At 42.0% G+C, this 27,735-nt stretch overlaps 1 protein-coding gene across 2 annotated transcripts in view; it reads left to right on the top strand.

Moving 5' to 3' along the window:
* Positions 1 to 596: 596 nt before the first annotated feature.
* Positions 597 to 27,735, top strand: part of Tmcc3 (transmembrane and coiled-coil domain family 3) — a 160,319-nt gene continuing 133,180 nt past the window's right edge. Inside the window, exons 1-2 of one of the 2 annotated variants that reach the window (XM_090328403.1) lie at positions 597 to 797; positions 8,981 to 9,090. The gene's annotated coding sequence lies outside the window, so the exon portion shown is untranslated. Of the gene's footprint in view, positions 798 to 8,980; positions 9,091 to 22,735; positions 22,816 to 27,735 lie in introns of those variants that run through there. The other variant, XM_090328405.1, reaches the window with a different exon arrangement.

The raw sequence follows: 27,735 nt of genomic DNA, 5'->3' as shown, positions 1-27,735 counted from the left end.
CAAGATACTATCTAGAGGATATACTAATGGAGATTGTATTGAAGCTTTGTATGGTAGCCAAAACAAAGGAAACATGAAATGTCCTCAGTATTCTTCATTCTATACAACACATCCTTGAAATGCTACATTTTGAAAGTAGAGCTATGTGACATATGAAACGTTTGTTACAGAGTTATAAATGGAAAGATGAGGTCAAAGTCAGTAAGATGAGAATGGCTCCAATTTTGTAGAGTAAATGTGTGCATAAAAGCTCCCAGTGACTATCCCCAGGTCATTTGATGCTTCTGTTCTGTTGTTTCCTCTTCAGTTAGAAAAGCCATCTGTTCACAACAGTTGAGATGGAAGTTCCGTCTGGTGAGGGGCTGAGGCGTGGAGGCCATTGCTCAGGAGAAGGATCGGCTGGGGCTCGGCTGTCCCTGAGCTTCACACATTCCACAATCACTGAACACTTACCATGGTGGCCACTGGGCCTCACTGGGGGCCGTAGAACCTAGAAGGAGCGTAAGCTCCACAGACAAAGACCAAGAAAGACAACAGGGGGAACCTTGGATTATGACAAGTGTTCTAAAGACCGTAAGGGAAAGAAGGCATCTTCATAGAGAATAGGCTCGAAGAAAATGTGATGGTCAGGGAGAATGACCTCCAAGATGACAACCATAGAAACAAACGTGCAGAAAAAATATCCCCAACACCTGCATCATCTCTAGAGTAGAGTCAGACTTGATAATGCTTTTAACCCCACTGCTGAGAAGATGGAGGTCAGGAAGATAACGGTTTGAAGTCAGTCTAAGCAAAAGGTAGTGAACGCTGCCTTAAAAATAAGCTGGGTAGGTTGCTGAGGTCACAACTACTTGGAGGGCAAGGCAGGAGGATCATGTTTGAAGACTTGGCTTTTTATAGAAGAAAGAAAAGAAGCTAACATATCAAAAGTCTAAGGAGCATGGGTCCCATCATCAAAGAGACAGGCAAGAACCGGATCATACAGGGCTGTGCAGACCACATCAGGATACTGGATTTTAATTGTGATATGAAATGGAGGAGTGACATGATCTGGTTTCTTTAGTTTCCAGGCCGAAGAGAGGAGGCTGCTTTTCCTCTCCTGGTTCTGCTCTGCCTCTTTGCTTGCCAACTTGAGACACATTTGTTTCTATCAGTTCCCTGCAGAAGCCGGATTCTCCCCAAACTAGACTTACCCCGGCCTGGAATGCCCCGTGCAGCCCTAAATCCTACTGCCACCTCTCACCTTTAACCTGCAATTTTTCTAAGAGGGGCAATGGAGTGCAAAGCACTTCAGGTAGCAGAGTGTCTTGCTTAATGTGACTCTTAAGACTGAGCCACCAGAAACTATTTGAGATGCAGTCTGGATTGAGCATTTGATCATATTATGCTCTTATGTGAAATTAATGCTTCCAATTCTTCTGATTTTGTCAAAGAGAAAAGCTTTGGTTTATTGACTGCTCTAACACATGTGAGTCTACCTGGTCTTGCCCTGTTCATCTGTGTGTGTGTGTGTGTGTGTGTGTGTGTAAGTGTTTAGAGCAATAAGAAACTGCTCAGTCCTTAACAAGTAACGCTATAGCTGAAATTTAATAGCATACTTTCTTTTTATTTTACTTATTTGTGGCAAATGATATTGATTTTTTCTACAGGGAAGTGATTCTAAGCTTCCTTTGAAGATAAAACTATGTAAGTTTACTTAATAAAAATATTAAAGAAATAACAACAGTTATGATATGGTGGTAGTGCAGACTGAATGTAATAATTATTAGTAAAATCTTATAGAATAGAAATGCAAACAGAAAATCCTACTCTCTATGTGCCTGTGTGTATGGGAGAGAGAATGTGTGTATGTGTGTGTGTGTGTGTGTGTGTATGTGTGTGTGTGTGAGAAAGAGAGAGAGAGAGAATGTGTATGTATGTATGTGTGCACTCAGATTCCTGATCTAAGTGCAATTATAGCACCCTTCCTGTTAAAAGGCTGTGCATTATTTTCTGTTTATTTCAGATAGGAATTCCAAGTACCATTATTGAACATGAAATAGGATGTATAAATAAAAAGATTTATAATAGCTATAATAATATGTATTTTTTTCAATTTGTGTATTTATTTTATTTTCGTTTTTCATATATTTTTATTGTAATTAATTGAAGGGTCATATTATATTCACCAGATAGAAGGTACATTGCTTCACAAACATTGATACCCTTTCTCATGTCTTGGTCCCCATTTCCCTCCTCCCACCCCCGCCCCTCATCTAGTTTTCCCCCCTTCCCTATCCGATTTCTTTTATATATATATATATTTTTTTGTAATTAATAAAAGGGTTACATGATATTTGCCATATAGAAGGTGCATTAATTCACATACATTGATACCCTTTTACATGTCTTGGTACCCTTTACCCTCCCCCCCACCGCCCCCCCCATCTTGGTTTTCCCCCCTTCCCTATCAAATTTCAAATAACCAAATACAAATAAATTCAATATATCAGATAACAAAGTGAGGTACTGTAAGGCCATATAGTATGAAGCTAATCGAAAGGACCTCCAGGATATTGAAACAAAAGCCATATAACCAATGATTGTTGTCCTTAATGTACTATGTTATCTCTCATCTCCTTTGCTGTCCCTTGGGTATAATAATATGTATTATAGATATAATCAGTGGTTGGGTTTTGTTGGTGATAGTGGTGGTAGTGCTGGTGGCAGCAGAGTTTGAACTCAGGGCAGATACTCTACCCAATCCGCACCCCCTAGTTCTTTTTGTCTTTTAGTCATTCTTCCAAAAAGGTCTGAAGTTTTTGCCTTAGCTGGCCTTGGACAAAAATTCTCCTCCCTCTCCCTTCTGTGTCACCAGCTTTTTTGCTTCACCTTGGAAGTTGTCGCCTTGGTGATATTGTTACTTTGGTTAGCTTTGTCTGCCACGATCTGAGCCAGCTGGTGATCTATGGCTCACATGTCTTTATGTGTGTTGTGTTTCCAGAGCAGCAGATTCTGTTGACCTTTATTTGTGGGCCACACAGTTCAAGATCAATGCCCTTAACTCAGCAAATATTCAGTTGATATTTGTGGGCACCTGTAGTTTGTCAGACATGCTATAGGGATGAGATGTGTCCATGTCTGTTGGGGACTGACTGTGGGGTCAGTGACCGTGACTGTGGGGTCAGTGACCTTGGACCCGCACAATTGAGTACACAAGGAAGTAAGCTCTTATCATGATTTTGGGCTGTGTCAATAGCTTCTCATTTAACCTGTTTGGGACTTGATAGCTTCTCATTCAACCTATTTGAGACTTGATACTGTTTGTACGAATGTAGCCCCTGGCAGTTCCCTAGTTTAAAGAAGTGTATTTAAGATTGAGAACTGGAAAAAAACTGGGCTACGGTCTTGGGCTACAGGCTTCTTAAGCTGTGGCTCCTGATTTGGGCTGTAGCCCTCCTGAACCCCATCTGTTTGTCTCTCTTCTATTTTTTCCTAGTCCTTGCCCCCTATTTCAGGAATCCCAATCTGCGAACCCTGGTTTGCTGCCGGTTGGCCCCGGCACATGTCTATTCCTGTGCAACTCATGATGACACCAGAATCCCGGATGTTAAACCAAAAGAGAAAGAGCAATAAAATAACACAGAGGAAGAAGCCTTTAATTATAATGGAGAACCTAACAAATGCCCTATTGATGATGTATTCCATCAAGGCTTGGAGAGGATGGCACATATTGCAGGAGAGAAAAGCCAGGCTGAGATACTTTGCTGGGGCAGTGTTCCTTTGTGGATAATGTGTCAAAAGAATTTCTTTATATTTTGTGTGCAGAAAATACTGTCCCATAGACAGGGTGGTGCATGAGTGCCACAGTGCAGTGGAAAGAGCCAGCAGTACCATAGAAGGACCCTTCTAAGAGTAACTTTCACATGATCAATGTCTTTGTTAAAATAGTAAAGTCCCTTAGCTGGGCAGTAGTGACTCACACCTGAAAACCCTACTTGGGAGGCTGAGATCTGAGGAGTGTGGTTGGAAGCCAGCCAAAGCAGAAAATCTGTGAGATTCTTATCTTCAATTGAGCAGCAAAAGGCTAGAAAGTAGAGCTGTAGCTCAAGTGGTAGAGTACCAGCCTTGCGAAAAAAAAAAAAGGCAAACCTGAGTGCAAGATTTCAAGCTCAAGACCCAGAACTGGCATACACACTCACACGCACACACACACACACGATACTAACTTTAACAAACATTTTGAAAAATGACCAAATGAATACTATTACATATAGTAGGGAATATGATTTTCTTCAAGACTCAAGACCATAGTCAACCACTCAACCACTAAAAGTGAACATTTTTTTCTATGACCTAGTAAAGAGAGCTTTTCATTTTAAAGGATGTTTTCCATTGCACAAGGTGATCTGCCCGAAGTCCCAGATGAGATAAAAACAATTGACAACCCCAAAGCAGGTCTCTGAACCACCCTCTCTGCTGTCAATCTGCCAGTATCAAAGGACAAAAGTCTTACTCCTTTGCTAGCAGATAGGTGGTTGTTGAGGCTGCCTATGTGTTGGATTAGATTTTCTGCTACCTGTTCATTGTTTTGAAACTAAACACACTATATATTCATTTTAGAAAAAGTGAGAAGCAGAGGCAGGCCTGGAAGGTTGAGAGATTAAAGGGCAGGCACATTAGCTCCCTGGGGTAGATAATCCTGCTGCAGTACACATAGCTGACCTAAGCCGTTCCGTAGTAGCAGCTAGTTACCAAGTTGTTGTGGACAGCCAGCAATGGCTCTCATGCCAAATCCTGCCACATGCCTAAGCAAGCAGGCCCAGCCTGTGTTGCAAGCGTCCAGCTCCTCTGGCAGCACCTGGCATGAAAGGCTCCCTTGAGCACATGAAGCAGAGATAGAACCTAGGCACTCAGCAGACCTCTTGGAGTGGCTCAGCCCACAGAGTCCTGTGCCTCCAGTGGGCCCAGTCAGGCACTAGTCTGAACCCCCCACTAGCCTGGAGTGAACACACTTCCAGACTAGCCAGAGACCATGCCACCTGTCAATGTAACACTCATACAACACAATATGAATTGAAAACTTAGAATTTCTGAATTAATTTGATGGATGTAGACAACCAGAGAAATAATTTAACCACCAGAGGGATACTTTTGCAGCAGAATGATCTCATTTCCTTGTCTAGAACTGATTAGATTAACAAGAAAATTACTCTGTCTTCAGTCTAGGAGTTGACATGATTTGTAGAGTTCATACAGGAAAGAATTCCTCCTCCCTCTGGATTATCAGTATTTTAGAATTCAACATATAATCCTGGACCAAAACAGACATTCTGCGAATTTACCGATTGTTTAGTTGGATGAAAGAGGACCAGCTTCCACATACGGGTGACTGCTCCATGTTCACCTGTTGCGTGCTGCTCTAAATCACTGATTTGGTAAGAATTACTGTAAATTCAATGTGAAGTATAAATGACATCTTTCTGAGAGGAAGACTGGGCTCTAGAATGGGGATAGAGTAAGCAAACACCGAGGAAGGAACAAAGGACAGAAGGAAAGAACAGAGAAGCTGGGACCAAGGGCAGCAGAATGGATGAAGGTTTGCTTCTGGTGCTTTCTCCTCAGTGTGTCCCTCCAGCCTGTCTCCTGGATTCTCCTTCCCCATCACAAATTCACGTAGGGCCCAATTGTGTGTCCTTATAATGCTCTCTATTGAACTCAGAGCCTGTACTTTCTAGGCAAGTGCTTTCCCACTTGAGCCACACAGCCAGCCCTTTTGGCTTTTAGTTGTCTTTTCAGAGTCTCACTTATTTTGACTCTCCTCTTAACATACCTTGAACTGAAATCTTCCTGTCTCTACTTCCAAGTAGTTGGTATGCATTCTCTTACCACTAACTTGACAAGTCATAAACTCTTTTTCTAAAAGACCATTTTTTATTAAAACTTTTTTATTAACACTGAGTTTTTACACATTTCAAATGTCATGCTCTACAAACAAGTATCCAAGAAAAAAACCTATATGCAATAAATGGCATATAGATTTAAGAACATAACTAAAATTAAGCTGAGTCTTTGTCGTAAATACATATCGATCTAGTTATCAATATGTCTATAGAATATATATCCTATCATGGACCTATATGACTATATAGATATGTTTGTATCTCCAAATTCATGTCAATGACCTGGAGTCATTGCTCCTGTATGGTTTAGATCTAAAATCCACATATCAAGGAGATCATGTGCTTTTGTTCCTTTGGTCTTGGCTTATCTCACTCAACATGATTTGCTCTAGTTTTATCCACTTTTCAGAAAATGCCATTATTTTATCTTTTTGGGTGGCTATGTAGAATTCCATTGTATATATGGACCACATTTTTTTTTGTATTCATTCATCTTTAGTGGGGAATCTGGGTTGTTTCCCTTGCTTGGCTGTTATGAACGGTGCAGTGATGAATATGGACCATTTATTTTAAGAGAAATATACTATCTGTATTAATCCTTCTCCCCATCCCACCAGTTCTAATGTACTTAATGTGTGTTGCTTATTACCCTCCCTCCCTCCCTCCCTCCCTCCCTCCCTTCCTTCCTTCCTTCCTTCCTTCCTTCCTTCCTTCCTTCCTTCCTTCCTTCCTTCCTTCTTCCTATGCTGATAATGCAGTTGAACTCAGGGCCTCATACCTTTGCTTGGCTTATTCTGTTCAACATTGGCACTTTCTCACTTAAAGCATATGTCAATTTCCTTAATTTTATGTAACTATTTTTATGTATCAAAATATAAAAACTATATCTACAAAAATAAGAGCACATGTAACAGCCTTTTTTCCTTTTCTTGTTATTATAAAGGTGTGTATAGATGTGTCATAATTACAGAAGTCAGGTAAAGGGTACATTTCTTTTTTTTACAATAACTTAGTTTTTAACACTTAACATGCCATATGTAAATTTTATTTCACTCTTTTTAATGGATTTATTGCTCTGGAGTCTGGCTACATGGTAATTGATTTGAGCAATTCTGTTGATTAGCAAGTGGGTTATTTCCTACTGCTTTATTATTATACACAGTGGTAAAAATAAACATCTTTTTACTTAGGCCTCTGTGTATGTTTCCTGACATTACTCTCAAATACTAGGGGAAAACGTCTGGGTCAAGGCGTGTGCCGTATTTTGAATATTTATTTATCACTGTTGGAGCTATCTGTAGATGTGTTCTGTGTTCAAGTCCCAGTCTAAATGGCATTTTCTCAGGAAGAACTGGCTGCCAGTCCTTATTACAGTGGTGGGGAACACTCTGTCCTCCTCACAGATACTTGCTATAGAATCTGTGTCTTCCACTGGGCTTTGAGCTATGTTTTTCTATACTTTTTTTTTCTGATTCATAAGTGACATGTGTTCATCTGCAACAGTCCACATCCTGGGATTATCAGCCCTAGGGAAATGTCTGACTGATGATTCTTGTCTTGCCTGCTGCCCTTTACCTCACATCAGCAGCCATTCTCACAGGTCCATAATACCCTAGCCTGGGCTTCCAGAGAGGAAGGGGCGTGGCTTTTCAGTTTTGTGGCCCCATTGCCTTCTATGGTACTAGCAAGTGGTGTATCACCCATGTTTGTCATCCAAATGGAGGAAAGTTAGGCTGTCCTCAGAAAACAAGCACTTGTAATCAATACTAGTGGGACCTAGGGATGAATTTTTTTTTTCTCTGCTTAGCTTCCTTCCTAAGGGATGGCTTGCAGTCTCTTCCCCATCCCAGGCCCTCCACAGAAACTAAGGTTGATGAGCAGAGCCCTCTTCTAGATGATTTGGTTTCATAGCTAGCTATTAGAAGCTATTTAGTGCCTCTAACAAAGCAAATACAGGAGCCTGCGAAGCATTATTAGCTAAGGGAGATTGGTTTGCTGATGTGATTTGTTGCTAGGTATGTTTGTTATTCACCTACTCTGGGCTCCTGAAATCAATATCCTTTGCATTTGCTGAGTTAGGCAATCTGGTAAAAGCAGAGGTAAAATCATTCCTGTTCACATGCCTGGATCTAATAGCAGCAACAGTAATAGTGACAGTCTAGTGAGTACCTATCATGTTTGGGATGTTTTACATATCATGTAACCTCATGAAAACCCTGAGAGGAAAATGCTAGTTTTCTGCAGGGTCCAGATGATATGGAACTCCAGGGAGATAAGCTTCTCAAGGTCATATAGCTGTTCAGTGGTGGTACCTACCTGTGAAGGTGCATCCTTCTGGTTATATGCAAGATTTCCCTCTTTGTTGCCTAGACCCCCTCACTTATCTGTCTGTGGTAGAACCAGGAAGGTAGACCATCTGATGGAGAATTTTGGGGTCCCTTCAGTGAAATATTGTTGAAATCCTTAAACAAATCTCTTCTGTATGTGAAGTTTAGTCTTCCCTTCTAAATATAGGGACTCTTGGGAAAGAAAGGAATCAGAGTCATATTCTTCTGGGGAGGAGCAAGAAGAGACTTAATGACTTTTTACCCGTTCTCATTTTCTGTTGCAGTGGAATGATTTCCATATTTCACTGAGAGAGTCTGATGTTCTTTTGAATTTATATGGATACTGAGCTAGAGTTTAGTAGAAGTCAACATGCAGGGTAGATTAGAAATTAGGGCCCGAAACATGGGGTGGGTTAGTCCATGGACCCCAGAAGGATATACATGACACATTACCCAGAACTAACCTATTTAAGAGGCTAAAACAATGTTGTAGGGTCCGTTATTATTATTACTATTCATATTCCTATCATTGTATTATAATTTATTATTATTTTCACTATTCATAAAAGTGATAGATGTCCATAATTGCCATTTTAATATACAAATGGTTGTACAAGATTACAGTTTAATATGCCCACTTATGTATATAGTGCATCTTGATGTGTCACCCCTTCCATATTAGTGTATTATTACATTTTCTTGATCCATTTATCTGTTGTAGTCATCCATTTCTATAACTTGGCTATTGAATCATCTAATTTTTTCTTTTAGGAAATTCTTTGTGTATTACCGCGTATTACCTAACACAGTAAAGGAATTATCATCAAGAAGACAGGACAATACAGATAAGTAAAGGTTACAGCAACTTCCTATCATTTCAGGTCAGCTTTTCTACTAAATGACTTGTATACACGTAAGGAAATTTTTCTGTTTTTAGATCACCTGAGTTTCAGAATTTGAAGTAGTGAATTGTCAGCCTGCAATTGTCAGTATTTTTGTCCTGGCAAATGTTTAACTTTGGGCTATCAAAAATGTATGTCTGAGAAAGGGCCTTCCTGCCTTTTATTGAAAGCCAAATAATCTTTGTTTCCATGGAGGGCCCTGCTTTCTCACAGCGGCTGCTTGACATAATTTCTGAATGATTCCTTGGTAGCTTAGCTCTAAGCTTGGTAATTTCTGGGGTAGGGCATTCTCTCAGCTTCCCCTCACCACAGTGAGTTGCGCTAGCCATATTCCCTCTCTCTTTTCCTGACTGGGTGTGGACTGCATCTTATTCCCATTATTGTCTATGTGGGGACTGTCATGGCTCCAACCATTCAAGCAGGCTTCTTCCCTGGACACTGCATACTCCAAAAGCCTTCTTTTTCAGTTTTGGGAACATTCACCATGGAAACTATTTTGGCTTGTCTCATCCATTCCCAGGTGGCCACAGGCTTGTCCCACGCAGTGCCACATTGAACTGTACAATCTGGCTCACAGGTTTGCTTCTCATGTCTTCCTTATGTATTTGGTGTGTAGAATAATCGATCCCAAGATCATTTCTGCAGAGGGGTGTGTCTCCCCATGTGTGGTGACCCAGGTGCTGTCTCTCCCTCTGCTTATGGTGAGACACACTCACTTTCTACGCCCAGGATGACATTGCACTTGAATATTAGGGCAAACCATCACCAGATGGTTTTACCCACTCTTATTCCTCCAGCTTAGGTTCCTGGTTAGCCTCTCTAGTTTGGAGAGCACAGTAGGCTGTGAGTATCCTGAGGTACCATTTATGCCAGAGTCTGCTCACTGCTGGAGGCTGAAGTTTGACAGGCATCTCACCTTCTCCCTGTGCTTAATTCATCGGAGTGTAGTATTGATGCTCTTGGGCCAACTGTCTTCAATCAGCCTGTAACTTAAGTTGCCTGGGAAACAATCTCTACTGAGACCTCAAGATTTACAACCTGTTCCCAGGCTGCAAGGTTTTCTGTGGAATTCTTGCTGACACAGTTTACTCCCATAAACTCTCAACCCCATGGGGAATATACATCTTTGTGCTTCTCTGCACAATTCACCTTCCTGAATACAAGATCTGAAACAAGGGTTCTAAAGGAGGGGTTCTGGGCTTTGCAGACTTCTAAAAAATGCATGCACTGTTTTGTACAGTTGTGGGGGGGGGGGCGAGGAGAAGCTTAGGTGAATTCAAAATGATTCTGAAGCAGCACAGCCTTGCATCTCAGAAAGAACAAAACCGGTCCTTGTCCCAGTTATTTACAACAAGGATGCAGTGAGAAAATAAACACGAAGCACTTGTCCATTACAATGTGCATAGGCAATTTGTAGACGTTAGCTATCATTATTTGCCTGGTTCTGCGAGCCTCAAAGTATTATGATGATGGGATTGTCCTTTCATACGTAGAATTAAATAGCCAATACTTAATCTTCACTTAACAGAATTTTATGGCCTCTTGCTCTAGCATGATTCTTCACAAACTACCTCCTAGGCTCACCGTGGCATCCTTGTTAATGGATGAAAGAGAAAGTACTACTCTTTCCCTTTCGAGGTGAGGAAACTGTGGCTCAAGAGGGACCAAGACCATGTAACTATCAGACTCAGAAAAATGGATCCTAGTGGGCCATGGTGGATTTGGTGGACAGGCCGCTCCCGAGGCAAGTAGTTACCCTGCTGGCTAGCATGAGAGACACTGCTTGCTCTCCTTTTTCTCTCTGTGGCATTTTATGGCTGCTAGGACAGGGCAAGTGTTGAGGACTTATTACTACTGGCAGGCGAGACTCAATTACCATTGACCATCATTGCATGAACACCATCACTGCATGAACAGTTGCTGGCAATCGAAGCACAGGCCATGCCATCACACGTGTAGGGAGATCTGGTGACCAGTCTGCAGTGGAGGAAGACATGGTGGAGTAGGCTAGCCCTCTTGTCTGTCCACTCTGTCCCATCAGCAGAAAGCCATTGCTCTTGATGTACGGGAGGTGAAGACCATCTAGGACGATCAGGGTGGGCTTCTGAGCCAAGTTTGATCTAGAGATAGACCACCCAAAAAAGTGAGCTGTATGAGAGCACTGCAGCTAGGCACAGTGGCTCATACTTGCAACCCTAACTCTGGGGGGGGGGAGGGTACAGGAATGGGAATTATGGGCTAAGGCTGACCCAGAATAAAAAAAAAATCCCACAAAACCCTAACTGAAAAATGATTAAAGTTAAAGGGGTTAGCGGCATGGCTCCAGTGGTGGAGTGTCTAGAAAATGTGAGGCCTGAGTTCTGCCACAAAAGGAAGGAAGAAAAGAAGGAAGAGAGGAAGGAAGGGAAGGAAGAGAGGGAGAGAAGGGCATAGAGAGAGTTTTAATACCTAAAGAACTCAGGGTTCAGGTACCTAGAGACCAAGGGAATAATCACAAGCTTGAGATCAAAGGGAATTTCCTTTAACCTTTGACGAGAGAGATCCGATATGCAAAAGAAAAAACAGAGAACAGAGCAGAGAGATAACTTAGAGTTTATTAGTGAACTTTCAAATCATACATCCATTTAAAATAATTCTCAGGAAGTCTCACAAAATGGGAATGCGTTTTCCATGCTAAATGAGGAAGGGTGGATAGTAAATTGTCCATAGACCAAGATGCCAGCTTGTAAAATGAATCTACAAAGAGTAACTTACAACTGTACATGAGAAACTTAAAATAATTCTTGTCTTAAGATGATAGATTTTTAAAAATTGTGTGTATGTGTATGTGTATGTATGTATACATGTATATATGTACGGATTTGCTGGTATTGGGCTTGAATTTAGGGCCTGGGTGCTATGCTTTATCTTTTTATTCAATGCTGGTGGCCTTCTGGCTTTGTGAACCTAAAAATCTCACAGACTTGACTTCCCATGCTTGTTTGAACTTTGATCTTCAGATCTCAGCTTCCTGAATAGCTAGGATTACAGATATTAGCCACCAGTGCCTGCAAGGTGATAAGTTTTAAAGCTGCTTTCTGCATATCATTTTGTTTTAGTTGTTGTCAGGATTCTGGCATTCCAGGAGGCCTCCAGCCTCTTTAGTTCCAATTCATTAATCCCTTAGTTCATTTTATGCTTGCCTGTTGCAGGCTCTGTGCTTGAGCAAGTGTGAGTTACACCTATGTGTCTGACCAATCCATTCTCAGAGCTCAGGTCTGCCTCCCAGACATCCCCACCCCCACAGCTAGATGCCCACATGTGCCCTCACAGGTACCCCTGGTCAGGGTTGCCCTGTGGCCCAGAAGAGGAAAGGGCAGTGCCAGGATTCTGTCAGGATCTCGAAAGGAAATTAAGTAGCCAGAGAGATGACAAAGGAAATAACTGGATGTCAGATACAAGTGTCCATTTGACCCGGCTTATTACTGCTTGGTATCTGGTGCTTTTGGACAATTTCCTGGCTTCCTCTATGCTTTCTACAGGGTTCAAAGACTTTGTTTGTTCTCAGTGTGTTTTTAAGCAGTACTGTTGGAAATCTTCCTGTTCGTGCAGGTCAACGAGAAAAAAAGCAGCGTGCTGCCATTCGACTGAGCATCAATGAGCAACTTTACCAGCATTTCTCTTATTTTCCTGCTGGTGCTGTGTGTGTGTGTGTGTGTTTGATATAATCCTTCTGAAGACTGTCTCAGGACACAGGGACACTCAAAAGTTGTGTTTAAGATCCAACGTTTGATACTCGTGTTAAGGTCTCCCCATACATTTACAGCAAGTAGGAGGAAATACAAAGAATAAAGGAATGCTAAATACATTAGGTTCATGATATTATTTCTTTTCTTTCTTTTTTGTCTGTCATGGGACTTGAACTCTGAGTCTGTGTCCCTTAGCTCTTTAGCTCAAGGCTATCATCCTACCCCTTGAGCCATAGAACCACTTTTGGTTTTCTGGTGATTAATTGGAAATTAGGGTCTCATGGACTTTTTAGCTACTCAGGCTGGCTTTGAACCAAGATCCTCAGATCTCAGCCTTCCGAGTAGCTAGGATTACAGGTGTGAGACACCGCAGCTGGCTATGAAACTATTTCTTTTACCATGTGTCTTGAAAGAAAATTAGAAAAAAATGTTCTAATGGGGAGGATGGTTTATGCCTGTAATCTATGCATGGGAGATGGCAGGAAAATCTCAACTTTAAAGCCAGCTTGGGCAAAGTTAGCAAGGCCCTATCTTAAAAACAAAACACAGAAGGGCTGGGAAGCACGGCTCAAGTGGCAGACTGCTTGCCCAGCAAGTGCAATGTCCTCTATTCAGTCCCAACTCTCCCCGCCCCCATGCACACATGCACACTTTAGAAGGCTATTACAAACAGAACACCAGCAATATGTGTAAAAAGCTGTATCTGTCCAAACAGTACAAGAGAGAGAACTCAATATTTGCATACCCAATGCTATGGACATGGTATCGGAAATATAAACATAACTACATAGACATAAAAACCCATGACTCTATAGACATAATGTTTTATTTCATACAAACTCTTAGCCTAATTTTGATTATGTTCTAAAAATCTAAGTGCCAGTGATTGTATATAGAGATTCCCTTCTTGAACACTCGTTTGCTAAACATGTCATTTGAAATATGATGTAAAAATCAATGTTAATAAATTCTTTAATAAAAAAAGCTGTATCTGCTATTAACCCATCTCGTCTCTGTGGGGAAAGCTAGCCCCAGGTGCCATTGCCTTGCCAGGCCCTGCACATGCTGTGTCCGCAGCGGTGGACACTGGCTTCGCCGCCACTCTCTGCTATGTTGTTTCTATAAGGTTCAGCCAAAGGGAGACTGCCACACGGTTCAGGCAGAAAAGCTTATTGCGGGGAGAGCATACTGCTGACCTGCACAATATGGAGGCGTGCAGCGGGTGAAAGAGATGTAGGGGAAGGGAAAGGGAAGAGAAAGGGGGAAAGGATCAAGGAGCAAGGAAAGGCTACAAGGGAGCCAGGAGCAAAACAAGGGGCGCCCAACTGATTGAGAGCAGTTCTAGTTACTGAGTCACCGCTTGGGTACAGCCAATGTTTCCCTGGGGACACTGATGTTGGACACTTAAGGTATCAATGAGAAAAATTGGAAAGTCTCATGGATGATATTGGCATGAAAGCCACATTAGGTGGCATGACTGCCAAAGAAAACATGAGACAGAACCTGACATTTCCAAATCAGGCACTGCAGTGACCAGAAGCAACCTTAGCAAGATGGACACCAGAAGGCAAGCACCCACGGAGACGAGGTTGTCACTTGAGCTCTGTGTTTTGACAACTTTCTGTCTTTCCTTCCTATCTTCCCTTTTCACTCCTTTACAGAGGTTTTCCCCCAGAGATGAGCTGGTCTCTCTGAGTTCCAGTTCTACATGGTTGTGTTGGTCGCTCCTCTCTGAGCTCCCACAGATGTGTTCAGCTGATTTTCTGCTGAGGAGTCTTTTGCCGAAACCAGGCTGGAAGCAAGGGGAGATTTGCATGGGTTAGCATCGAGCTCCCAGCCAAGCCAAGCTTTTCATTTCTTTGAAATTGAATCACAAGTCTGAAGTTGGCTGTCAACCTTGACAGCTACAGCCAGATCTTTCTGGGTCAAGCCAGAGTTGTTTGGTTCTAAAATGAACCTTAGAAATGATGGAGTCATGAAGTATTGTTTTTGGCCTAACTCACTGTTGAATTTAAAGCATGTTATTCCTGTGTGAGGAGAGAATGAGGGATGACAAATTCAGGCTAGTCTGAAAAATATGCTTGTTCTTTGACCAAGAAATTTTATCTTCTATTTTAAGAAAATAGTTGTGAGTATGTGCAAAGGTTTTGTCTTCAAAAACTTTTACCCGGTCTCTTTTTGTTGTTGGTTGTGGTCATGAGGCTTGAACTTAGAGCCTGGGCACTGTCCCTGAGCTTTTTTGCTCAAGGCTAGCACCCTACCATTTGGAGCCACAACTCCACTTCTGATTTTCTGGTGGTTAGAGATATGAGTCTTACTAACTTTCTTACCTGGGCTTGCTTCAAAACAAGGTCTCAGCCTCAGGTGTAGCTAAGACGATCCACCAGTTCCCAGCTTCATGTAGTCTTGAAAAGAGTTCAATGGGAGGTGATTTAATGTTGAGCAATAAAAAATGGATATAATGATGGTATACCATTGGTAGAATATGACATAAACATTTAAAAATATATTGTAGAAGAGTAAATTCCATGGTACGAAAAGCTGCTTATGTTATATTTTATTTCAAGAATACATTTGACTTCAACTAATAAGAATCATTTACAGTGACTAAAATAAGTAAATATCCTCTATTTTTCACATAAAAAGATAGATATAAGCTTCTGGGATCAGTTCAGTTGATTCATCAAAATAAAAATTTCTGCCATTTTTGTGAATGATGTGATTCATAAAAATTAAAAACTGTAAGAAGAGGGACTAGGAGTTTGGTAGAGTGCTTGCTTAGCATGCACAAAGGCCCAGATTTGATCGTGGTACCACATACATAGAAAAAAGCTGGAAATAGTGCTATGGCTCAAGTGATAGAGCTCTAGCCTTGAGAAATCCCAAGGAGAGCACTCAGGCCCAGAGTTCAAGCCCCAGGACTGGCAAAAACAAAACAAAACTGTGAGAAGAATACTCTAAAATTTGAAAGACTCTTTTTCTCATTTTACATTTTGAATGTTTAACACAATCAAGTAAAAATGACTCTATAATTTTGTTAGCCACTCTAAAAATCCTGAAGCTCTAGGTAATGGGATTATAGAATTGTTTTTTCTTTTCCTTTTTAAAAGAGAACATTTCGTATAATGAGCTTCTATCCATTTTATACAAAATGATGAAAGATGGTTTATTAAATTTTATATCCAGGCCTACAGAAAGATACTTAAAATGGCTATGTTCATTGCTCCTCATGACACAGACAATTAAATAAAAATCAGAGAAATGGAGAGCTTGTCCCCAGGCCCACATCTGGTTAGAAGCAGAGTTTAGCCAGGCCTCTGGTATCCCTGCTCTCAGGACAAGAATATCTAGTGTGCACTTAAAAAAGCCCTGTCACTGTTTTACTTTAGGACTGTCGTCAAGTTGAATATATGCTTTTGAGTCTTCCAGCTGAAGTGCCTCATAGCTTCCGCCTCCTTCAGCCCTGCGTGTGGTCTTTCCCCATAAGTGACAGGTCAGAAGTGACTTCCTCCATTCTGATTATTGATATGTACAGTCCTGTATATCCATTGCAGGTCAGTCAGTCAGTCAGTCACTTGCTAGTCAATTAGGAAGCAAACAATTACTGTCAGCACTGCATGGGGTAAACAGGGCAGAGTCCTTGACTTGAAGCATCTACATAGGCTTTGCAAGGAGTCCAGAAAACAGATAGTAAGCAGTGGAGATGGGGTCATGATCTAGCACTCACTGTATGCCAGTGATGATGGGATGTGGAATACATGTTCCCGGATCATCATACTCCTGTTGTCCAAAAAGCATTATGTCACGGGGTCATTTATTCTCTCTGAACTAGTTTTCTGAGCCTTTTATCACCGGAACTCTGGCTCTCACATCTGATGGAAGATGCTGACCACCTGCAGGCACCTGTCTTCCTAACTCTCCAGTCCTGTTTTCCAGGTCTCAGCACTGACAGCTTCAGGATTCTCAATTACCTGTGTCCATTTTTGTTTAATAGAAGAAACTCATAAACATATAACCCAAGCTCTCCCAATTGCCTTTTTTTTTTTTGCCAGTCTTGGGCTTAAGCTCAGGGCCTGAGCACTGTCCTTGGATTTTTCTCAAGTCTAGAACTCTACCACTTGAGCTTCAGCACCATTTCTGGCTTTTTCTAAGTATGTGGTACCAAGGAATTGAACCCGGGTCTTCGTGCATGCTAGGCAAGCACTCTACCACTAGGCCAAACTCCCAGCCCTCCTAATTGCCTTTTTATTATGAGCTTGCTTTCGCTGTTCTTCAAGCTTAGGAGTATCTAGAAACATCATTTGCCATGTCTGACAGACATTATGGATTCTGTGAACTATGTGTAATTATCATATTTCTTTATAATTTCCCTTCATGTCAACTAAAGTCTCACTTCATGTCTAAACCACCTTTGGTTCTGAAGGTGTTGTCTAATACTGACATTTATTGGTGTACTATGATTATTCCTTTACATTTCTGTTTATTGATGAATATCTTAATTTTCTTAAGACTCATGAGTACAATTGGCATCCAGTCAATTAATTTAGGTTTAGTCCAGAAGAGAATAATAAACTTAGTCATGACTCTATTAACACATTCATTTTTACCCTCCCTACCACTACCATATTTTGACTCTCTCATCTAGACATCTCTTCAGAAAAATCAGGGCCTTATGAATGCAGATCTGGTCCTATAGGGCTAGCTTGACTAGCATGGTCCATAATGTGTATATGTGTGTGCATGCATGTGCATGAATTTATTGACTCACACTGTCTTGGCTTTTAGATCACATCAGATACTCTACAATTTGAGCCACATCGTTGCTTCCAGTTATTTTTTTTTTCTGGTTAATTGAAGATGAGCCTGCTGGGCTTTTATGCCCGGCCTAGCTCTGAACAACAATCCCAAGATCTTAGCCTCCAGAGTAGCATAACATTTTCCTGAATTGCTATTCCTTTCTTCTTATTTGATCTCATACGACAGCCTGGGATTTAGGAGAGCCATTTACTTGGCCTCGTAGGGTGGTATCTGGGATACATATAGAGAGAAGTCACTCTGCGAAGAAATCTGAGAAGGACAGAGTGTTAGGGGAGTCCAGCAGGAAGGCAGGAATGGGAATGTTTTTCAAGCAATGTAAAATACTTTCAACCTTTCCCAAGGCAGGTTTGAAGGCTTTGGGATGGTTTTTGGTTTTGTTTTGTTCTCCCAGAAAACACATGTTCTGAAAAGGGAGTTAGGAAGCTTAAGTTTTTGTATATCCCACACTTTCATCAACCCTTTACTTCCCTCCCCACCACATATTGCCAGTCATTTTTTCTAGAGCCTTGGGCCTTCTAGAGTTTTTAGTTGACCCAAATTCCAGAGCATTCAGCTGTGTGTCAGAGGTGAATTTTTCTTTTTATTGCTGATTCTTAATTCTAAAGTGTCAGCCTTCTTTTTCCTTTTCCTTTTAAAAGTTTTTTGCACTTGTTCTGGGGCTTGTACTCAGGGCCTGGGCATTGTCCCTTAGCTTCTTTGCTCAAGGTTAGCACTTTAACACTTGAGCCACAGCTCCACTTCAAGCCTTTTTGCTGGTTAATTGGAGATGAGAGTCTTATAGAGTTTACTGCCTATGCTAGCTTTGAACCATGGTCCTCATATCTCAGCCTCCTTAGTAGCTAGATTTCAGGTGTGATCACTGATGCTGGGGTAACTTACTTTTTAATCTCATTTTGGAGTCAATTTCAAGTTTGGAGGGGAAGGTAGGTAACTCTGAGGACATTTTCTGGAAACTGGTTCAGTGTCATTGCTGGTTCCTTGTAGGAATGCAGAAACAAGACATGAGGAACAAGAAGCCAATTGGGTTTTAAAATGTTATTAAATAGAGCCTGGTGCTGGTGGCTCATGCTTATAATCCTTGCTACTCAAGAAGCTGAGATGTAAGGATCACAGTTAGAAGCCAGCCTGGGCAGAAAAGTGCATGACATGTTTACCTCTGAATTCATCACAAGAAAAGCTAGAAGTAGAGCCATGGTTCAAGTGGGAGAGAACCAGCCTAAGCAAAAGAGGCTCAGGGGATAGTGCCTAGTTTCAAGCCCCAGGACTGGCACAAACAACAACAAAAAGTTAGTAAATAGATATTTCATAGAGATTTTATAACCCCGGGGATATATATATATATATATACATATATATCTATATATATACACATATGGCTTGGGATTGAGAATCCAAAAGGGTGAGCGATTGCTATATCTCTTTAAATGTGTTCTACTTGAGCGGGCCAGACCTACTGTTCTCTGGGGATGGTTAGGTGAGTCATTGGCATTGTCTTAGAGAGCAGGAGCTGGAGTGCCAGGAAACGTCTGGCTCTGTGCCTTGGATTTGCCAGGATTCAGCTTTCCAGTCTTCCATTCTTCCCTGCGGGGTCTTTTCATCCTCATGCCAATTCCCACTGCCAAACACTGCAGCACAGCTTTCCACCCTCCACAGCTCCTGCACTGCCCTTCTCAGGCGAGAAGCACTGAGTGTATGGAGTCAGGCTGAATCTGAATCTTGGCAAGATTAGGAACTGTAACACTGGCACATTTATAATGAACATAAGCCTTTGCTTTCTCCCTTTTGCCCAGTGGAATGAAGTTGAATCACTTAGATCAAACCCAGGTCCTATCAGCCTCTTTTCATGTCTTCTTCCCACCTCACTCGCTTCTTGTCCAACACGGCAGGCTTCAACCATCTCACTTCACTCTTTGCTTCTGCCTTACATTACGCCTTTGCTCAGCTAAAGCACTGTTAATAGTTAAGACTTAGTTCAGCCAGTGAAGCCAGAACAAAAGCATGTATACACAAGATTTGTTTTCTGTGAAGTTCAAGAAACAACGTATAAAATGAATCAGAAACTGGGAGAGGCAGAGACTCATGGGAAAAGGGTACAAGAAACCTTTCCAGAGCAACAGAAATATTCTCATCTTGTTTTTGATGACAAGTATACAAATATATGTTGTTAGGATTTATCAAATAGCATCCTTGACATCTGTGCATTGGTTTATATTAGGATGTTGAAAAATGAGCATTGGGATTTGTTGGGTTGAAAGTTCTTTGTAAAGCTATTCAAAGATATGATGATGGTGATGATGATGATAATGATAATCAGTTGTGCACTGGTGCCTCATGCCTGTAATTCCACCTACTCAGGAAGCTGAGATCTGAGGACTGTGGTTTGAAGCCAGGAACGTCTGTGAGACTCTTATCTCCAATTAACTACTGAAAGGCCAGAAGTGGAGCTGTCGCTCAAGTAGTAGAGAGCTAGCCTTGAGCATGAAACTCAGGAACAGTGCCCAGGCCCTGAATTCAAGTCCCATGACCAGGTCACACACATACAAATAATATCAATAACTAAACCAACACACAATAGACATATGGGCAGGAAGGTTGCTGCCCAGGCTGGCAGTGGCCTCTCTTTAGGGTCGCTCATTCCCCATGCATGTATCCTTCGCCTCTCTCTTAGCACATTATATCATTAATGTCTCTACTTAGTGTGTTTCACTGGTCTGTGAACTTCTGTCATTGCTCAGACACTTGTTATCTGTGTGACCCTAGAAACTCTGCTTAACTGAAATGTGGCTCTGCCTTAGTTTCCCCCTGTAATTGAAGAAACTAAAATGTCTCTTACAGGTTACTGTAATGATAAGATGAAAATATGAGTGTAAAGGACTCGGCATACCACATGTATTCAATAACCATTAGTCCTGTAATGGAACAGCAAATTTACTCACAGATACATTCAGATTTGCCATTGTGTTTATTGTGTTTCTATAGCTGACTCAGTCTACTTGAGCCCCTATTTCTAAGCAGGGAAACAGGCAAAGAAAATTGGATTGTAATATAAATCTGTCCAAAGCAGCCACTTATGTAGCTCTAGTCTAACACATATACACACTAATAAATTACTTTAGTAGGTACTGATGTGAATAAAATGCGTACTATTCAGTTCCTTCAGATTCACTAAGAGCTCTCTGCATGCTGAACTTTGATTTAGAAGATAAGGCACAGTTTGAATCATTCCTAATTCTAGAAAAAATTAACCAAAAGAAACCCTGTAGTCTTTTGGCAGTTTGCAAATAGGTCTTTGGCATTGACCATTGTCATGGAGGGAAATAAGTGAGCCAGCTTTTGATCTGAGAATGAAAAGCAAGGTCTTCCCTCGTACTCAGTCACGGAGTCAGCTGCAGGGCTGGGTCCTCAGACAAGATGGAATGAATGACTCAGGAACTTCCGCTGCCTACCTGCCACCTCGTCTAGTGGGATCCACACAAACTGCGCAGACTTCTTTGAGTTGGCATTTAGTAATAAGACATCTAGTCCATTGTTGCCATGAGTGAAAATTAATGAAAAGCCAGGATCTGATTGCCAGGCATCTCTATACTGAAAATACATATTTAGCATCTTGCTAAGCCTCCCCAAACCTTGAGGTTACATTCTTCTTGTTTGGCTCCCATTTGCACACTGGCTATTTCCTGTTCAAATGACTAATCCATGGAGAAAAGGCTCAAACCATGCTTTGGAACACAGAAAGTCTAGCTGGTATGAGTAGAGATTTGTGCTTATGGTCCATGTGACTGTGTAGGTTTGAAAGCCGCCTCTGTGGAGTGTGTGAGGGCCAGCTTAGCCTGGTATCTCATCATATGCTATGTCATCCCTGGAAGTCTGGGTCTAATGTCATTTTACCAAGTTATATTCTTGAGTCAGCCTCAGCTTCTTGGGCCTCCAAAACAACCCATAGTTTAGTGTTTTCACTCAGTTTTCCCATACTAACCCTGACTATCCACACTTATTCTCCTTTGCCTCCTCCCCACCACGGTTACTGTACTTTAACTTGAGAGTCAGCCTGCCTCTGTCTCGAGGCCTCTTCCTCTACTCCTGCTGGCTGGTAGCCTTGCTTGAGGTTATTGAAATGGTTGTAGGCCCTACCCAGGCTTTGTACCACATATAGGAAAATCAATTGCATCAAGAAAAATAATTGCAGAAGTCTGGTGAGAGATGCAGACCAATCAGCAGGCATTTCCATAGTGTGGGAAGGACTGGGGGGAGGGGGGATGCTAGGGTCTGCAGGAAAGCAGGAGGGAGACTGGCAGTGGTCCCCTTTTACTAGCAGCTGTCCCCACCCTTTTATTGCCATTTTCCCTTGCCTCCCAGCATTTGCTGCTGCTTTTCTTTCAGCTAGAGTGCACTCTTCCCTTTCTTTCCTCACAGAAGCCTCCTAATCCTTAAAGTGCCGGGCCGATGCCACCTCCGTTCTAGAAACATTGCTTCCACCCAGCCCAAATTAATCTCCCTTCCTCCTGAGCTCCCACAGCCACCTCTTATATCTGCATTTAGCACATATTTCATCCTGTCAGGTACTGCAGCCTTTTATATTTCTGCCTCGCTTGTTGGATATATTTTTGGGATTTTTATAGTTCTAAGTAAGACATACCAACTGGAACCAGTCATGGCATAAAATAGTCATTCATCGGGATGAAAGATACCTTCCCTAGACCAAGGTTGGTCCTGGTTCTTGGGTCCACTTCTCTCTCCACAGCAGGATTTTACCTCTGTGTCCCACCCTTCTCCGCCCCCCTCACCTGCCCCCTATTTCCCATAGTGAGTAATTTTCCATTGCTACAAAACAAAAAATCTGAGAACATCAGCTTGCAAAGCAAATGTTTATTGTGGCTCACAGTTCGTGGTCAGTTGGTTTGGTTTTTTAGGGGCCTGTGGTGAGGCAGCACATCATGGTGGGAGCACGTGGTAGAACAAAATGGCTCACCACATCATAAAGAAGAGAGGGGGTGCGGGAGGTCCCAGGATCCTGAGGCCACACCCCCACTGATCTAACTTCCTTCTTTAGATCCTACACCCTAAAGGCTCTACCACTGCCCTACAGTGCCACAGGCTGATGACCAAGCTTTCGGTGTGTGTATAACTTTGCAGAATAATCTGGATCCAAATATAATGCGTGAGTATGCCAACACTCTGCAAATCTCAGGTCTGGCCCACCTCCGCTTTTCAGGAGCTCAGCCCAGGAATGCTTTTTACATTGCTTGGGTCCGTGGTCAATTTTGGCTAATTAATTGTGGCCAGAGGAGCAGGACCTTGTGTACTAGGTAAACGAATACCCAGGTTTACTAGGAAGAAGGGGGTACCCCTTGGGTCACAAGAGCATGGCAGACCACTCTGTTTTCATAGCTTTCCTCTCCGCTGTCTACTCTGCTCCTTCCCCTCCTTCTTTGTGGCTTTCTTTCTGTTTCTCTCGGTTTCTTTGTTTTCTGGCATCCAATCCTGCTTTTTGCTTTTGCTGATTATTTTGGGGATGGAATGTTATGGACTTTTTTTCTTCCCCCACCCCTAGGCTGACTTCTAAGTATGATCCTCTATATCTAAGCTTCCTGAGTAGTTAAAACGACAGGCAGGAGCCACTGGCTCTTGTTACTTGCTCACTGTTTTTAAAAGGTAGGATCTCAGTTCCTGGCTTGGGTGTGACCCACATATGTCAGCTTCAGGTGACAGGTGTCTGTGCTCTTGGTTGGGAAGGCAACTTTCAAACTTTTTAATGCTTAAGCCCACCTTGAATCACAGTCCTAATCATCTCAGCTCTCCAAAGCTAGGATATAGAATTGCTTTTTTAAAGCAATAATGTTTTATAGTTGCAATCTGTGTCCTGGGGTTTGAGCTCAGAGACCTGAGCTCTGTTCCTGAGCTTTTGTGCTCAAGGTTAGAACTCTACCAGTCGAACTAGCATTCTACTTCTGGCTTTTTGCTGGTTAACTAGAGATAAGAGTCTCATGGACTGCCTGGGCTGGCTTTGAATTCCAATTCTCGTAAATGGTTAGAATTGCAGGTGTGAGCCACCAGCACCCAGCTTAGAGTACCTTTTTTTTTTTTTTTTGGCCAGTCCTGGGCTTGAACTCAGGGCCTGCGCACTGTCCTTGGACTTTCTCAAGGCTAGAGCTCTACCACTTGAGCCTCAGCACCACTTCCGGCTTTTTTCTATGTATGTGGTACCCAGGAATTGAACCTAGGTTTTCATGCATGCTAGGCAAGCACTCTACCACTAGGCCAAACTCCTGGCCCCTTAGAGTACTATACTATACTATAAAATGGGAAAGGAGAGAGCAGTGGGTTGAGGAAAAATGTATCTATTTTTTCTGAACACTCCCCCGCCTCTTTTTGTGATGGTACTAGGGCTTAATCTCAGGACCTTGTGCTCTTGCTCAGCCTTTTCATTCATGGCTGGTACTCTACCACTTGAGCCATGCCTCCAGTCCTATTTGGTATCTTTTTAAAAGTTGGGCTTTTGAGGGTGGGAGGGCCAGATGATATGAGACTCAAACCCAAGACCTTGAGTTTGCTAGGCAGGAACTGTATTACTGAAATATACCCCAGCATTGTGATATGTAAAAAGCAGTTATTGAAAAAAGAAACAGCAGCTGAGTCCCAGAACAGAAATGACCCTGTATTAAAGGTAGTTATATAAACTTCATTCTATGAAAATCAGAGAAGGCTCCTCGAGTGTCAGATCTGTAGTCTCAACAGAAATCTCTTTCATTCAGGTGGGACCAGAAGCAGAGGAGCTGTTTATATAGTACAGAATTATTCCCTGCACAAATGAACTTTCCTGTCTTCTTGTAGGCCTTGCCCAGGTGACTGGGATATAGCTTACTTGAGGGCTGACCAAAGATATGGGTGAGCCACAAAAAAACAATTCACAATTTGGTGGGTACAAAAGGATTTGGCGAGCTTCTAGGAAACAAACAAGTAACCCCCACACCATCCTAAGTTGAAGCTGGTACTCATTCCACTCCATGCTCGACTGATTTCTTCGTGGTGCACACATAAATTGCCAAGAATTTTCAGTCTGTATGCTACAGTTACCCAAGATTCTAACTTTTAAGTATAATCTTCTCTTTTGTATATTCTATCAGGAATATGTGGTTACTAAAAATAAGAAAAAAATCAAAGAGCAATTTGAGCAAGTCAGGGTTTTTATTATATTTTATATTTTGCAATTCCTGAGGCTTGAACTCAGAGCTTGGGCACTGTCCCTGAGCTTCTCTGTTTGCCCACGGCTAACCCTCTACCAGTTGAGCCACAGCACCACTTCTGGCCTTTTCTGTTTATGAGGTACTGAAGAATCAAACCCCAAGGCTTCATGCATGCTAGGCAAGCACTGTACCATTGAGCCACATTCCCAGCCCAGGGAACAATTTTCTAACATGGCAGGTTGGCCACATCAGCTCTTCATCCAGCTACTTCTCTTCACCTGTTGGCTTTTGATGTCATGGTGTTATCCAAAGCCTAGTCTCCAGGTCTCCAGTTAAGAGGAGAAGGATTCAAAAGGGACTCTCTTGATCTCAGAGAAATTAGAAACTAGAAACTTTGCTGAGGTTATTCCAGAACCATGATGCATAGCATCCATAACTTCAGGAGAAGCAGAGGAGACAATGTTCAGCAGGGGGAACTGATGTCCTGAGCAGAGCTGGGGTGATCTTAATGAGGAATGTTAGCTCACCCACAGCCGGCAGGCCTTGTCATATTTACATCAAATGTATCTCTATTGTGTACTTGTGGAAATCCTCTCAGGGCTGCATTTTTCTTACTTGAAATTCAAATATAAGCTAATTTTTTTTTGCAATGTGCTTTTTGCACAGTGCTGTTTCAATTGGTAATTGTGGCTCGAAATGCTCAAAAAGGTAATGGTTGGACTGTTTTCTGAAGGATCACGTTTGGCATTGGTTTCTCCATTATTAGGCAACATCTAAGCAGATATTTAGAATATGTATGTATGCAAACCATGTTAAGCTTCTGTCCATTGTCACAGCCTGGATGGTCCTTGTTGACATGTGAATGTTAGAATGACTCCGTGGTGTGCTTGTGGATACTTAATTCCTATCTTTAGCACTTCTGTCAGCAATTCTTCACCATCACTCCACTTGATGATTTGAATTTGTTGGAATTAAACTTGAACAGCTCATAAATAGTATAATTAATTTTTGTTCCACTTCAGTTCCAATTGCTAATTGATTTAAACCTGCTGCTCTGAATTCTCTCTGTTGCCCTTAGAATTCCTGAATTATAACTCACACTATTATTTTACTTTCTTATGACAATATGGTCTGAGAGGATGTGAACTGTGTCTGTCTTGTTCACAGTCTGCTTAGCAGAGTGCCTGGCCCATAGTAGGTACACAGTGAGCCTTGGCTAAATGATTTAATCCTGACAGTACTCCATTACTTAGCAGCAGCAGTGGCAGTCCAGCTGGCCTACTGTTCCCATGTCCTGCCAATGTTATGTGAAGAGAAAAATAGAAAATATAGGCTACCCACAAGACTATATCAGGCTGTGCTCAATTACTTAGACTCTAATATTCTCCATTTTCTCTAAACTACCTTCACATCATACAGTCCAGACACAGAACAGAGATTGCCAGTGGTTTCATGTCCCAAGAGTCAAGGGCTTGTTACCACAGCCCTGCCCTAGCTATCAGCCATCTGTAAGGAGGGTGTATCATGGTGCTTTGGCGGTAAGCATTAAGATGGGGTAGAGGCAGTACAGTTTAGCTCTTTCTTGTGCATCCCATTTACACTGGCATTTTGTTTGTTCAGTAATCACTGAATTCTAGAGATCATTTCTCCAGTTCCAAGCTCTACTATTTGACTCTCTCGGGGTTCATTTCTTCTGTGTGTTTCTGTTTTCTTTTCTGAAATCACCATGATAATACTTCATTTGCCAGATTGTTTCAAGAATTGAGATCTCATATATGCATATTATTGTCATGTTTAATATATATTAAGGTGATATACACACATAGACTATATACTGCGTGTTCCATAATATTGGTGCAAACATGCAACAGTATATGAAATAGAATTAACAAAATGTCAACTGTTACAAATTGCAAGTGCCCTTTCCCCACAATTCTAAAATCCCATATCTCTTGAAAAGTAGTGTTGCTCCTTAAGTTGGACAGAAATACTGACCTGATCAGAACTAAATGACTTTTGGAGCCTGACCTGAAGGTTTGTGAGGTGCTGGAAGGCCTTATTTAGCTTCTCACACTTTGCTGTTACACTTTGCTGAAGAATGTTCACACTTTGCTAAAGAAATGTCAGTGTGGCAGGCTATATAGGTGTTACCCCAACCCCACTGATATTACATAACATAATCATTTGACAATGGAATATTCTGAAACTTAAAGCACATTTCAGCCCCAGATTTCAGCCGAAGCCAGGGCCCCATGTTTCTCTTTCCAGCATTCTGCTCTTCCAGGTGTCAATGTTGGTTGATGCAATGCAGTCCCACCTCTGGATGCTCTCAGTGGATCAAGGGACTTAAGTCAGTGAGGAGACTAGGCAGAGACAAACTTAAGACAGCCCTTCACTCACAGCAGTGTGGGAAAGCACCTGAAACTGCAGAATCCACTGCTTCTTAGGCCCAGCCTAGCACAAGGGACTGAGGACTTGGCATGGGTAAACGAAGCCTTATGATTTATTTATGGTGATGGAACTTTGAGCATCTATACAAGGCATTAGCAACTGTTAAAGAAGTAATCACACACACAATGCAGGACATTGTGGCAGCTCAGAAGAGCGAGTTAACACTGTCTCTGAGGTCAGAGGCAACTATGCTGCTCCATCTGTCCCTAGATGTACATCAGATGCAGGGAAGGGAGAAGGAACTGGGTGAAGAGCCGCAAACCCATGATCAGTAAAGGAAAGTGCATGCAAAGGGCCAGGAGGATAGGGGAAAGAAGAAGAGTATGCTAGAAAAAGCTAGCAGAGAGGATGGTAGGAGAAGAGGGGGCCATAAGCCTTTTGAGTGTGGACATGGTCTAGTCTCTTAGCTATAGACAGTCCTGGCTTGGGGCTGTTGACCCAGG

Source organism: Megascapheus bottae, chromosome 2 (genome assembly GCF_031878675.1).
Source record: "Megascapheus bottae isolate mThoBot1 chromosome 2, mThoBot2.hap1, whole genome shotgun sequence".
In the NCBI taxonomy this organism is placed as follows: Eukaryota; Metazoa; Chordata; class Mammalia; order Rodentia; family Geomyidae; genus Megascapheus; species Megascapheus bottae.
This window is presented reverse-complemented; position numbering and strand designations above follow the sequence as displayed.